The sequence below is a fragment of the Mizuhopecten yessoensis genome, unplaced genomic scaffold (assembly GCF_002113885.1).
Source record: "Mizuhopecten yessoensis strain PY_sf001 unplaced genomic scaffold, ASM211388v2 scaffold10807, whole genome shotgun sequence".
NCBI lineage: Eukaryota > Metazoa > Mollusca > Bivalvia > Pectinida > Pectinidae > Mizuhopecten > Mizuhopecten yessoensis.
In genome coordinates, this window is record NW_018408731.1 from 406,171 (window position 1) to 421,571 (window position 15,401).

Here is a 15,401-nt window from a genome sequence, read left to right on the forward strand (position 1 = left end):
GTGAGATTGATTATCACTGGTAAAATATCGTATTAGTTATCGTGAAATCTCCAATTCATCAATAAGAAACTGATCATGGATAGTGAATTACGTTAACCATGAATATTGATCCTATGGAATATATTTTTAAATTTTACTTATGTTGATTATTTCCATATCCTAACATCTGAGTAAATACTTAACAAAGTAAATATCTTTTTAGTGTCTACTATGGTATGTTCCATGATGCGTGGGCGAGTATTCTGGTGAATATGTCTGAAAGATAAGTGTAGGATACTATCAGAACTGTTGATAAAAGATGCATTTCAATCTTTTTATTAGATTTTAAAACAGGAAAATTGTGTTTGTTCCTATTTTTGGTATATACATGTATTCTACACAAGCTGTTTTACCAGATGGTAAAAACTGCCATTTTTGTAGTCACAATGTTGTGTTGTCTATGGTTACTATTTTTGTAGTCACAATGTTGTGTTGTCTATGGTTACTATTTCTGTATGCACAATGTTGTGTTGTCTATGGCTACTATTTCTGTAGTAAAAATGTTGTGTTGTCCATGGTTACTGTTTCTGTAGGCACAATGTTGTGTGGTCTATGGTTACTATTTCTGGAGTCACAATGTTGTGTTGTCTATGGTCACATTTCTGTAGGAACAATGTTGTGTTGTCTATGGTTTCTATTTTTGTAGTCACAATGTTGTGTTGTCTATGGTTACATTTCTGTAGGAACAATGTTGTGTTGTCTATGGTTACTATTTCTGTATGCACAATGTTGTGTTGTCTATGGTTTCTATTTTTGTAGTCACAATGTTGTGTTGTCTATGGTTTCTATTTTTGTAGTCACAATGTTGTGTTGTCTTTGGTTACTATTTCTGTAGTAAAAATGTTGTGTTGTCTATAGTTACTATTTCTGTAGTAAAAATGTTGTGTTGTCTATGGTTACTATTTCTGTAGGCACAATGTTGTGTTGTCTATGGTTACACTTCTGTAGGAACAATGTTGTGTTGTGTATGAATACCATTTGTATAGACACAACGTTGTGTTATCTATGGTAATCATATTTTTAGGAACAATATATTGTTGTCTTTGTTTGCAAAATGTTGTGTTGTTTACAGTGAAACAATATTGTGTTGTCTATGGTTACATAAGGTTGTGTTGTCAATGGTTACATAATGTTGTGTTGTATATGGTTACATTAGGTTGTGTTGTGTATGGTTAAACAAAATTTTGTTGTCTATGGTTACATAAGGTTGTGCTGTCTATTGTTACATCGTGTTGTGTTGTGTATGGTTAAACAATGTTATGGTGTCTATGGTTACACAACGTTATGTTGTATATGGTTACATAATGTTGTGTTGTATATTGATACATAATGTTGGGTTGTATATGGTTACATAAGGTTGTGTTGTGTATGGTTAAACAATATTATGTTGTCTATGGTTACATAAGGTTGTGTTGTATATGGTTACATAAGGTTGTGTTGTCTATGGTTACCATTTGCATTTAGTGACATAAGTCAATCTGAAACCAGTCGGTAATTTCCATTTCCTGTAGTTGATATCGGTTGATATAGTTGCTTCCTCACTGAGTATTTCTAATGTTGTAAAGTTTCAAATATCAAATTTAATTTTCAGATGTAACCACATCAGTTAGCTAAATATGTTGTTTGGAGATGTACGAAAGGATTTTGATATGAATGTTTTTCTGGCAGCTTATTTCTGTTTTCGTTTTTTCAGTATGGATTGAGGGAAAGTTTCCCAAATATTTTAAGGAAGAATCAAAATGAAGAATAATGAAACAGTTGATTAATTTGAGACACTTGGTTAGAAAAGGCCGAATGGGTTTCATTTGGAAGATTTGATCCGTTTTTTTCTGAAAAAAAAGGCTAGAGCATTCTTTTTCGAATAATTCATCTATGGTTACTTCGTGAAAAAGGTACAGTGACAGTTTCTTTTAATGTTTCCAATTAAAAAATAAGACAGCTGTCCCTTTCGTCTGATCTCCATTTTTTCGAGATTGTCTTACGCCTATGTCGTCACAAAATATTTGGATTTAGTTGGAATCGTCATTGAAGTTGGCCATGCCATTGGCATTGGTATCCATTTGATGTGTTTAAGCGACGAGTGATATATCACTCACACGAATACCTAAGTCTCGATTCCTGAAGGACACACCTACAATGAGGGCGATGGCCACTTAAGTTTTCTAAAAGTTAGTAGATCTTTGCATATATATATAGATATTCTGTAGAACAATCGTTTAAATCTATATTTCTATTAATCTATTGTGATCTACTAGAATAAAGACCTTTCGAAAAACCAACAACAGAACATAAGCCATGTTTCCTTATAAATCCTTCCAAGATCAGGATTTGTATACGACACTTGTAAATACAAAGCAATCAAAAGTAAGAAGCAGACATGTCTTCCCAGGTAATACAAGTCAATCTGCAAAACTTTCAAACGGCAATGGAGAAGGATATTAAAAGGTAATTTTAAAAGCATCTAATGTGTTAAATTATAAGAAAATTAAATTTTCAAAGAGATTCACAAGATGTTCAAGAAGTGATGCCACTGTTGGTATTGACGTTTAAGTACCGTCTATCTGCGGGGATATAATAAAGATTAAAAGTTATGGACATCTGTCACTGATTTGTGTTCTACATACTCAACTTAATAACGTTAAAAACCCTTAATCACCATATTAATTCCAGAAAACACGGACTTCAAACTATCTTGTTTTTATTTGAATCTGAATTTTATATCAACACTGTTCTTATTATGAGTGATTCCCGACCAATTAGAAACCTTAGATATGATACATTTTCCTTTCATTGTGATAGGATTTAAAGCTTTTTATGAATAAGCTATATGTGATAACCCCTGTTTAATGTGATATTGCAATGTTTTATTGTTTTCCATACATGTGTTTGTCGCAATAATATCCCACAAGAGCTAATGTTTCTTTATTAAATGTGTGCGACTCTAAATAAAGTTTCCTGTATCTTGTATCAAACGACGTTCTTAAATTTCTTACAGTCTTAAAATATGTGCATTTAGAAAACTTCTATAAAACCTTAAGTATCCATTATAACCTGAAATGACGTCTTTTAAACGCTTGTAGCTTTCTCCACAATCGGAAACAAAATATAGAAAACATATTTTTAAAAATATTTTCTACAAAATAAATAATAGCAAAGATCTTATGAACAACATTTATGGTAAACAAATACTTCAGCAGACATTCCAGGAAAATTTAATGGACAGTAAGCAATTGGCTGTTAGGTGACCAATACAAAGCGAACGTGCATATGGGAAAAATGGGATATCACTAAATTAAAAAACAAAACTATAATTATAAAACATAAACAATACTTTGTTCTTGTTACCTTTAAAAAAGAAAAGAGTTTACTTTGGTACTTTCATACGCCGCTTATAATGATATGGTAGGGTACTGCTCAGGCAGTCCTTACCGAAATCTGATATTTCTAATAATAACCGTAAAACGTTAATGGTGAACATAACAGTACGTCGCCCTGCTTTCAGGTGTGAATACAATTACCTGATATATAGCTCTTTGTGCGACGATATCGCACTGTTTACTACTGGCTAGTGTGTGTAAAGAATCTACCCGCCCCGTGTCCTATCCAAACACATTCATCTCTCGAGTGGATTAGCGCTTAGCCCGATTTCTTAGCCAACAACTGTTATTATTCGGTGTATTTTAGAAACTTCGTTTTGACTAAATATTTGCTACTTGATATAGGTGGGCTGTTATTAATTTGTTTAAGTTCTGTCAAAACGATCCTCGTTCTGACACGGCGTTTGAAGTGCTCTCCAGAGCTCACTTGTTATTGTTAGCTACATTAAAATGACACCTATTTGTTTTCGTACCAGTTTCGGAGACAAGTATGTATACAGAGTTTGCTTTGTTTAAGGCTGTAGTACAAGGTAAGCTAGGAAAGGTCCTTGTCATTGTTTCGTACATAGACACGGACTAGGCTGTATGGTCACTATATGTACTGTACATATATCGTGTTTTGCTAGATTTGTTTAATATTTTCACAAACTATTACAAATACAATAAACGAGATTATGGTATGTCAAACTTAATAAAATATTATCACATCTTCATAATAAAGCAAATGATATCCAACGTAACCTATGTACACGAAATTTAATTACGTTTATATATAACCTATAACTGTCAATAAAGCAACATTTGGTTTTTCCATAGATATGCACTGCCATAACTTCTAATTAAGTCTGAATGAGCTTACACTTGGCCACATGACAATTCCATGGCTACAAACGGCTATAGAATGGCTTTCACTTGGCCACGTGACAATTCCATGGCTACAAACGGCTATAGAATGAGCTTACACTTGATCACATGACAATTCCATGGCTACAAACGGCTATAGAATGGCTTTCACTTGGCCACATGAAAAAACCATGGCTACAAACGGCTATAGAATGGCTTACACTTGGGCACATGACAATACCATGGCTACAAACGGCTATAGAATGGCTTTCACTTGGCCACATGACAAAACCATGGCTACAAACGGCTATAGAATGGCTTACACTTGGGCACATGACAATACCATGGCTACAAACGGCTATAGAATGGCTTTCACTTTCGTTTTGATTTGACATCCCCTTAATTCCTATATGTGCCAAATATTATTGACGCAAAGTACCCTTTTTTCTCTTTACGTTGGTGCTATGGTATATTTTGTGCTCCTGTGTCGACGCTCCTGTTTAGTTATCAAATATTCTCTTTGATTAAGGTGATTATGTGATAATATAAATATGAAAAAAACTATTTGGACATGACGAAGTTGATGTCAGTGTGGCTTTTTCGGTCCATATAACCACTGAGCTAAAAGTCATTCATTGTTATATTAGATATATAATCATATTTGCTATTAAGCACTGCGTATGAAAATTGTCAGCAGAAAAGTACTTCATTTGGTAGAAAGCATTGTGACGCTGCAATTGAATAGACGTCATAAAGAAAAAGTGACCTTCTATTACATAAATTAGAGACCCTGTGTCAATATCACAAATCCCTGAACTTTATGTGATTAAACAAAGCGTAGCTGAATCGAGTCATATACACTGCCCTCCAAAAGTTCTGTTACATATTTTAATTTTTTCTAATAAATTATCTTTGACAAAACTATTGGAAAATTTAATTTCTTTAAATGTTTTTCTATTAATGAAAAGGGTGATTATGTGATTAAGATGATTTGCCATCATTGATTATCCAAATTGAATCACAAAAAGGGTTTTGTCAAACAATTCTGTTATTTCACATTTTACATAAATCTATCAGATGTTTGGGAATTGTTAGATTTACTTAAATGTACTCGGTATTTAATTTTGATTTAATTTGAAATGACAAAATACATCACTATTCACCATTCATTGATTATACTATTCAATCACTTTGCAAATACTTATGAGAAGAAATGCAGAGAATGACAAGAGAAGAACGATTCCAGTGTGTTTTTTACCATCGCAATGGTGTTGCTGCCGCCCAAACTTCAAGGATGTTTTCATCGCGGATTTTGGTGCATTTGCAAACTTTTCTTATCCAGAACCTGTCTATAGTTGTGTTACTGTTTCTCTTTCGTTGCAGACAGAACGTGTACAGGGCCATTAAACGGTTCCAAGATACCGGAAACTATGAGGATCGAGAACGTCCTGGCTGGCCACGGATTTCTACCCCTCGGGATGATAGATTATTAGTCCGGACCAGCCTCAGAAATCGCAAAGATAGCGTTCCTGAGATTCGCACGGAGTGGATCCAAAATGGTGTGGTAGCGTCGAATACCACAGTGAGGAGACGATTACACAATGCGGGATTGAAAGGTTGTGTTGCTGTCAAAAAAACACTTTTGACTGCTACTTTTGAATGCTAGGACATTTGCACAGAACCATGCAAATTGGACATTGATGGACTGCTCGACTGTTTTATGGTCTGATGAGTCTAGGTTCACCATTTTCCAAACAGATGGCAGGACGTATGTGAGAAGAAGGGCAAATGAACAATTGCGGCAGGACTGTGTAGTGTCTACAGTTATGTTTGGTGGTGGCGGTGTGACAGTTTGGGGTGCAATGTCATACCGAGGGACTGGATACCTCACTCCTTTAAAACGAAATCTGAACGGAACCAAATACATTGACATTTTAGAAAACAGCGCGGTACCATCAGCACATCTGCTAGGCTATGTAAGCAACTATTTCTTCCAGGATGACGGTGCCCCATGTCACCGGGCACGAATAGTGAACGAATGGAAGGAGGACAACAATATTCTGTCTTTGGAGTGGCCCCCGCAGTTCCCCGAATTGAACCCGATAGAAAACTTGTGGAGAGATCTGGGTTTTGAAGTTCGCCGACACAAGAGCAGACACTTAAGGGAACTTGAAGCTGCCTTACAGTTTGCATGGGATGGAATACCTGCTAGGATATGTAGAACTTTGGTTAGGAGTATGTCTGAACGTATACAGGCTGTGATTAGAGCTCGTGGAGGATACACTAAATATTAATGGAATTACAATGTTTTTGACAATTTACATAATAGCTGATTTTTGTAACATTATGTTAACTTAACATAATAAAATCAACAGAAATGATTGTCCAGTAACTTAGTTAATAATATAATACAAATGATAATAAAAACAAGATTGGCAAAATTCTGTACTTTAATTTTATATCGAAAAATGCAAATGTAACAGAACTTTTGGAGGGTAGTGTATAACAATTATTGTACATACGCTTACGGCGTAGCCGAATCGACATCGTTTTTGTGGACAACTCATACACATTTTAAACCTTTGTGTGCACTGGTCATTTGTCTGATGAAGGTGACACAGTGAACATGTCGTACTATCCATCGAAACGTCACATAGAACATCTTATTGGTTGTGTAAAAAGAATTTTTCATAAAATATATATCTGTATTTTGGGGATGACGCTGCGATATTTGTTTTTCTCTGTGTGCTTGTATAATGGTTTAGTTTTCCTTGTGTATTGATAATGAAGTATATTTTGTCTTGTGTGTTGATGCTGTTGTTAATTTTGTCTTGTTTGTTGACGCTATGGTATACTTTTTTCTTGTGTGTTTACGATGTGGTATATTTTGTCTTGTGTGATAACGATGTGGTATATTTTGTCTTGTGTGTTAACGATGTGGTATATTTTGTCTTGTGTGATAACGATGTGGTATATTTTGTCTTGTGTGTTAACGATGTGGTCTATTTTGTCTTGTGTGTTAACGATGTGGTATATTTTGTCTTGTGTGTTAACGATGTGTTATATTTTGTCGTGTATATTGACTAATTAGTTTATCTTGTCTTGTATGTTGATAATTTGGTATATTTGTCTTTTGTGTTGACAATGTGGTATTGTTGTCTTGTGTGGACGCTGTGGTGTATTGTGTGCTTGCGTGTTGATGTTGTGGCCTATTTCGTCTTAGTGTGTTGACGTTGAAGTGTATTTCGTCTTAGTGTGTTGACGTTGTAGTGTATTTCGTCAAATATGAATATATGTAGTCTGTCATGCAAATAGAGCTATGCCAATTCATGTCACAGAATAAAATACATAGTATATCTATAATCACGTAATTATACACTCTATACTGACCCGTGTCAGTGAATCAAAACACATATGTACATCGTTTATCATTTCGTAGAAAAAGATATCTAGTCTGCTCACTAAATAAAATACGTAGTTTATTTGTCACGGAATAACATACGTAGCTTTTCATGTACATTTGTAAGTATAGTTTTGCTGTTCGATGTTACTAAATGAAATACGTAGTCTAGCATGTCACGGAATACAATACGTAGTCTATCATGTCACGGAATTAAATACGTAGTCTATCATGTTACGGAATAAAAACGTAGTACATTATATCAGAACATAGAATATAAAGTCTGTTATGTAAATATAGCTACATTTTGTATGCTGACCCATGTCATGGAATAACCTATTTAGTCGATTTATTTATTTATTGCATTGTTAGTAAATGTGAATAGGTTAGATATATTTTGCGATAACAACATTCTTATTAACAGCTACTTTTAAACAGTTTGTAATAAATGTACTAATCATAGCTAAATATGTAGTACATACAGCGCTTACTTAATTCCGTGTCCGGCTAAGACCGGATGATCGATACAGGTTAATGTCCTGGTTGAACATTTGTCAAGTCTTCAAACAAGTGGGAGATTAACATGTTTTAAAAACGGGATGGTTTAACAAGGCAGGTCTAACATGAATAAAATGATGGATCAAATTTTTCCCGGAATACCAGATAAAAGCAATATGTTCCATGCAAACAAGCTAAGGAGACCACTTTGTGTGCTACCCGCTGAACAGCAGGGAGAGGTCGACTCAATTTCACAGTATAAGTGTTATTCCTTGGTCAGAAATGGCTGTCTATTTACAAACCCTCTATCGACTATCAATTAGCAATAACAACCGAAGCATTCGTCAGACAGCGTGAACTCGTGCCTAATATCTCATTAGTACTCTCGATAAAAATCTGACACACCAATTTATCAATTAGATAAGTGGAGTAGCTCAACTTGCGATTGTCGAACAATATCCATACCCTCTTGAAATTGAGAAATATTTGTGAAAGAAAACATAAGAAAATCGTTTGAGCACTTAGAGGAAACATATGGCGACACTTCAACGTCAGAGAAAGGTTTGTCAGTAAATTAGTCGGTAAACATTTGCATTGTGATCTTAATTCCATTGGCAAATGTTCCAGTGACATAGGTGTTGTAATGTCTCCTTAATCCATGTCAATCAGACGCTTAAGCGTCTTGGACACTCACCATGCAGATTTGACAAAAGAACATTGTCAGCTTTATCAAGAAAATAAATAATACAAATGCATAGGTTAACACTTTTAATCTTTCGACAGTTGAAGCTTCGTGGATTCAAATATATCAACTAAGGTCAAGATCAACAATAATTGAATAAAATTATCAAACTATGTTTACATGGTAATGCCAAACAACAATTCTGTTAAATACTCTCTAAAGCTGACAGAGCCAAATCTTCCTCGACCCTTACGAATGTGTTGTCAGTCCGATTTAAACGAGAAAAGACATTATTTGATTGGTGTTCAATGAGGTTTCGTATATATCGTATGAAAGGAAATGGTTGATTTCAAAATAAATGGTATTCACTTGTATTGGTATATTGATGTGGTAACGTTCTAATACAACCTAAATAAACATTAATTTTATTTGATTAACCTGGGAACAAAGCGACTAGAGGGCCAGTATTAACAAACGCGATTCTGGGATAAGTCATACGGTATTTAGGTGGTTAATGATGAAGTGTGGAATAAACTTAAATACATTTACAAATAATTACATCTAGAATCAAAAGTTATATAATTACAATTCTACAGCTCTACAGATTGGTCAATATCACTTGGAATTAATGTATACGTTCCCAGCTATAGCTCAATATCACTTGGTATTAATGTATTACATGTAGTTCCCAGATAAAGCTCAATATCGCTTGGCATTAATGTATAAGTTCCCAGCTATAACTCAATATCACTTGGCATTAATGTATTAGTTCCCAGCTATAGCCCAATACCACTTGGCATTAATGTATCAGTTCCCAGCTATAGCTCAATATCACTTGGCATTGATGTATTAGTTCCCAGATAAAGCTCAATATCGCTTGGCATTAATGTATAAGGTCCCAGATATAGCTCAATATCACTTGGCATTAATGTATTATTTCCCAGATATAGCTCAATATCACTTGGCATTAATGTATTAATTCCCAGCTAAAGCTCAAAATCACTTGGCATTAATGTATTAGTTCCAAGATATAGCTCAATATCACTTGGCATTAATGTATAAGTTCCCAGATATAGCTCAATATCACTTGACATTAATGTTTTAGTTTCCAGCTATAGCTCAATATCACTTGGCATTAATGTTTTAGTTCCCAGATATAGCTCAATATCACTTGGAATTAATGTATTATTTCCCAGATATAGCTCAATATCACTTGGCATTAATGTATTAATTCCCAGCTATAGCTCAATATCACTTGGCATTAATGTATTAGTTCTCAGATATAGCTCAATATCACTTGGCATTAATGTTTTAGTTCCCAGATATAGCTCAATATCACTTGGCATTGATGTATTAGTTCCCAGATATAACTCAATATCACTTGGCATTAATGTATTAGTTCCCAGATATAGATCAATATCACTTGGCATTAATGTATTAATTCCCAGCTATAGCTCAATATCACTTGTCATTAATGTATTAGTTCCCAGATATAGCTCAATATCACTTGGAATAAATGTATTATTTCCCAGATATAGCTCAATATCACTTGGCATTAAGGTATTAGTTCCCAGCTATAGCTCAATATCACTTGACATGAATGTATAAGTTCCCAGATATAGCTCAATATCACTTGGCATTAAGGTATTAGTTCCCAGCTATAGCTCAATATCACTTGGCATTAAAGTATTAGTTCCCAGCTATAGCTCAATATCACTTGGCATTAATGTATTAGTTCTCAGATATAGCTCAATATCACTTGGCATTAATGTATTATTAGTTCCCAGCTATAGCTCAATATCACTTGTCATTAATGTATTAGTTCCCAGATATAGCTCAATATCACTTTGCATTGATGTATTAGTTTCCAGATATAGCTCAATATCACTTGGCATTGATGTATTAGTTCCCAGGTATAGCTCAATATCACTTGGCATTAATGTATTAATTCCCAGCTATAGCTCAATATCACTTGTCATTAATGTATTAGTTCCCAGATATAGCTCAATATCACTTTGCATTGATGTATTAGTTTCCAGATATAGCTCAATATCACTTGGCATTGATGTATTAGTTTCCAGATATAGCTCAATATCACTTGGCATTGATGTATTAGTTTCCAGATATAGCTCAATATCACTTGGCATTGATGTATTAATTTCCAGATATAGCTCAATATCACTTGGCATTGATGTATTAGTTTCCAGATATAGCTCAATATCACTTGGCATTGATGTATTAATTTCCAGATATAGCTCAATATCACGTGGCATTGATGTATTAGTTCCCAGATATAACTCAATATCACTTGGCATTAATGTATTAGTTCCCAAATATAGCTCAATATCACTTGGCATTTATGTATTAGTTCCCAGATATAGCTCAATATCACTTGTCATTAATGTATTAGTTCCCAGATATAGCTCAATATCACTTGGCATTAAGGTATTAGTTCCCAGCTATAGCTCAATATCACTTGACATGAATGTATAAGTTCCCAGATATAGCTCAATATCACTTGGCATTAATGTTTTAATTCCCAGATATAGCTCAATATCACTTGGAATTAATGTATTATTTCCCAGATATAGCGCAATATCACTTGGCATTAATGTATTAATTCCCATCTTAAGCTCAATATCACTTAGCATTAATGTATTAGTTCCCAGCTATAGCTCAATATCACTTGTCATTAATGTATTAGTTCCCAGATATAGCTCAATATCACTTGGCATTAATTCATGAACCACCTACAGTTCTATTGTATAGTTACTCAATCAGCTGCTGGTGAAGACTAGTGCCCGGCCTCGTCTATAGCTACAGATAACTCAATATTTACTTGATATAAGTATTATGTACACTGTACATGTACTACCTTTCCGCATCTTCTACATATACATAACACTCCTTAAAGCATCAAAACTAGCTGACAGCCCCCTATACAGCTACGTATTACACAATCAAATCTAGCTGACAGCCCTCTTTACAGCTACGTATTACACGATAAAAACTAGCTGACAGTCCCCTATACAGCTACGTATTACACGATGAAAACTAGCTGACAGCCCCCTATCCCGCTACGTATTACACAATCAAATCTAGCTGACAGCCCTCTTTACAGCTACGTATTACACGATAAAACCTAGCTGACAGTCCCCTATACAGCTATGTATTACACGATAAACACTAGCTGACAGCCCCCTATCCAGCTACGTGTTACACGATAAAAACTAGCTGACAGTCTCCTATATTACACGATAAAAACTAGCTGACAGCCCCCTATACCGCTACGTATTACACAATCAAATCTAGCTGACAGCCCCCTTTACAGCTACGTATTACTCGATAAACACTAGCTGACAGTCCCCTATACAGCTACGTATTACACGATAAACACTAGCTGACAGTCCCCTATACAGCTACGTGTTACACGATAAAAACTGGCTGACAGCCCCCTATACAGCTACGTGTTACACGATAAAAACTGGCTGACAGCCCCCTATACAGCTACGTGTTACACGATGAAAACTAGCTGACAGCCCCCTATACCGCTAAGTATTACACAATCAAATCTAGCTGACAGCCCCCTATACAGCTACGTATTACACGATAAAAACTAGCTTACAGCCCCCTATACAGCTAGGTGTTACTTGATAAAAACTAGCTGACAGCCCCCTATACAGCTGCGTGTTACACGATAAAAACTAGCTGACAGCCGCCTATACTGCTACGTATTACACGATAAAAACTACCCTATACAGCTACGTATTACACGATAAAAACTAGCTGACAGCTCCCTATACCGCTACGTGTTACACGATAAAAACTAGCTTACAGCCCCCTATACAGCTACGTGTTACTTGATAAAAACTAGCTGACAGCCCCCTATACAGCTGCGTGTTACACGATAAACACTAGCTGACAGCCCCCTATACAGCTATGTGTTACACGATAAAAACTAGCTGACAGCCCCCTATACAGCTGCGTGTTACACGATAAAAACTAGCTGACAGCCCCCTATACTGCTACGTATTACACGATAAAAACTACCCTATACAGCTACGTATTACACGATAAAAACTAGCTGACAGCTCCCTATACCGCTACGTGTTACACGATAAAAACTAGCTTACAGCCCCCTATACAGCTACGTGTTACTTGATAAAAACTAGCTGACAGCCCCCTATACAGCTACGTATTACTCGATAAACACTAACGTTATAAAGGGGCACTGATGTAAATCAATTAATTTATATAATAAACGCGAAAATATTTCTCTCTGCGTTGCTTCACTTAAGGACCACGAAATTGACCGTAACATTGAAGCTGGTTTTTATTCTGAGCTTTATAATCACCTTGTCCATTTTGTTGTGTTATATAAAACGGTAAATGTTGACATTGGGACGTCATCAACGTTAAATTACTCAGATTTTGTTAACGAGGAGTTTAGAACACATTTTTAAATCGTGGTATCAATTTGGGTGCACTGGCCGTATATATACATCTTATTTCTTTAAACTTAGTCACACTCCAGAGTTATAAATGGACAAAATTAGATTTACATTTGTGTTAAGATTTCCTTTATTTGCTATTCCACATTGACCTGATTCATATCTAAATACATGTAGGTGTTTTCTTGTAAATATTTTTAATGATTATTTAAGGTCACAATGTGGCTGACTCTTTAGTAGGTCAAACCAATGATGACGGAATGTATTTTAAGAACGGCTTCATTTGTACCAGAAATATCGATTTTTAACTAAACTATCTAATATATGTAAAGGTTGGATTGTTGCTAACTGATAACGTTACGTAGCCACCTGTCTGATCTCCACACACAATTATCCTCGCTCTGTGGTACACATCCTCCCAACATTTATGTCCCAACTCGCCTTCTGCACTAGCTCCACGCACCACAGGGTATTCCTTGAGCTTCCTGTTGGTCTTGCCGTAGCGCCAATGAGTTCTCCTTGCCCGAGTCCAGATTGTTTGCTTCTTTCGCTGACTGTCCTGCTCATTTTCACCCTTGCCTGCAATTATCGTTTATAAAATTCGTTTATATCATATTTCCTTTGATACAAGTGTATATCATCAATCTGACTTGTACATTGGCTATATCTGTTTAATATATTCATCTCAGTTGTATACGGGGATTAAATCAGTATCAGTCATGGATTGTATAATTCATCTTGTTTATTCAATCAATCAATGTATCTTAACTTCAGAAAAAAACTATTCGTTTAACAGTGTATTGTAATTTCGAACTTTCGTCGAACATTGATACATAAATGTATATTTAAGGTTTTGTGATTTATGATAAAAAACAAAATAACATCAGACATATTCTTCTCCTTTATCAACACTTTATGACAATAATCTGTCAAAGTATGATATAAAAAAATATTGATAATGATAGTAAGTTATAGAATTATTGTATCCCTTAAATATGTAGTTTTCGTTCTTCTTTTATAAAACGTGTTTTGTAATTATGGTGTACTCTAAATGTTACCTGAGTAATCAAACACGTTTACATTACATTATTTTATATATATATAATATATCTAAATCAGAAAAACATTCAAAGTCCTTGTGATGGTTAAATATAAAAACAAAAGACAAAAATAGCGCTTTAACCTCTTTAGAGGTTCATCAGGGGAGTTTCCCTGCTGAACCTCTAAAGAGGAGAAAGCGCCAGGAAGGTCAAAGAAACTTTTGTCTTTTGTTTGTTATTTGTAATATACATGTATCTATAAATATTCGACTTTCAACAGATGACGCTCTTGATCGTTTTCAGATTAAAATGTTTCGAGTTCTATTAACAATTCTCCTTGAATTCTCTCACTACTTTCTATGTATATTCTTTTATTATTTTACAACAATAATAAAACATGTTTTAACAACTATATTCATCATTCGTGTAGGCCCGGATATTAGCGCACAGGGCGTCCTAGTGTGGGAGTTAACGGAAGTAACGGAGAAACCCTACGTAAGATTTTCGACACATGGAATGTTTCAACTTTGTATTGTCTTTGGTTTTGTGTCCTGCGTGTTGCTGATTTCAGATTTTAAGTTTCTTAATTATTTGTCATCTTTACACTCAAATTACTTAAGGGAAATACTATTCATCGGTACCGACACTACCTTGCATCGAAACGTTAATAATTCAGTTTTAATACGGCAGATCGAAACCCCCCGTGATACTTGTCATCATCACACGTGTGTAGGTGACCATTATAAATATTTTTGTTTTCGTAGAGTTAAATGCTTCCGCACTACAGAAGCGTGTTTTTTCCATCACATTTCATTAACACCATCTTTACATGCGCTTAAGAATTGCTGCCTTCTCTTATTATGGTTTAAAGGCATAAAATTATCACTTGAGATCGAATAAAAGGAAACACCTGCATTGAAAGATTGTTTATAGATGTAAAAAGCCATATACAATGGTACTAAAAGTCATGATAATCAATGGCACCCACCATGTAAGTCTATGTTAAGGCTAGGCAATGTTACGCCCTCATATCTAAAACTGGTATGCTGACAACAAAACAAAAAGGCGCAC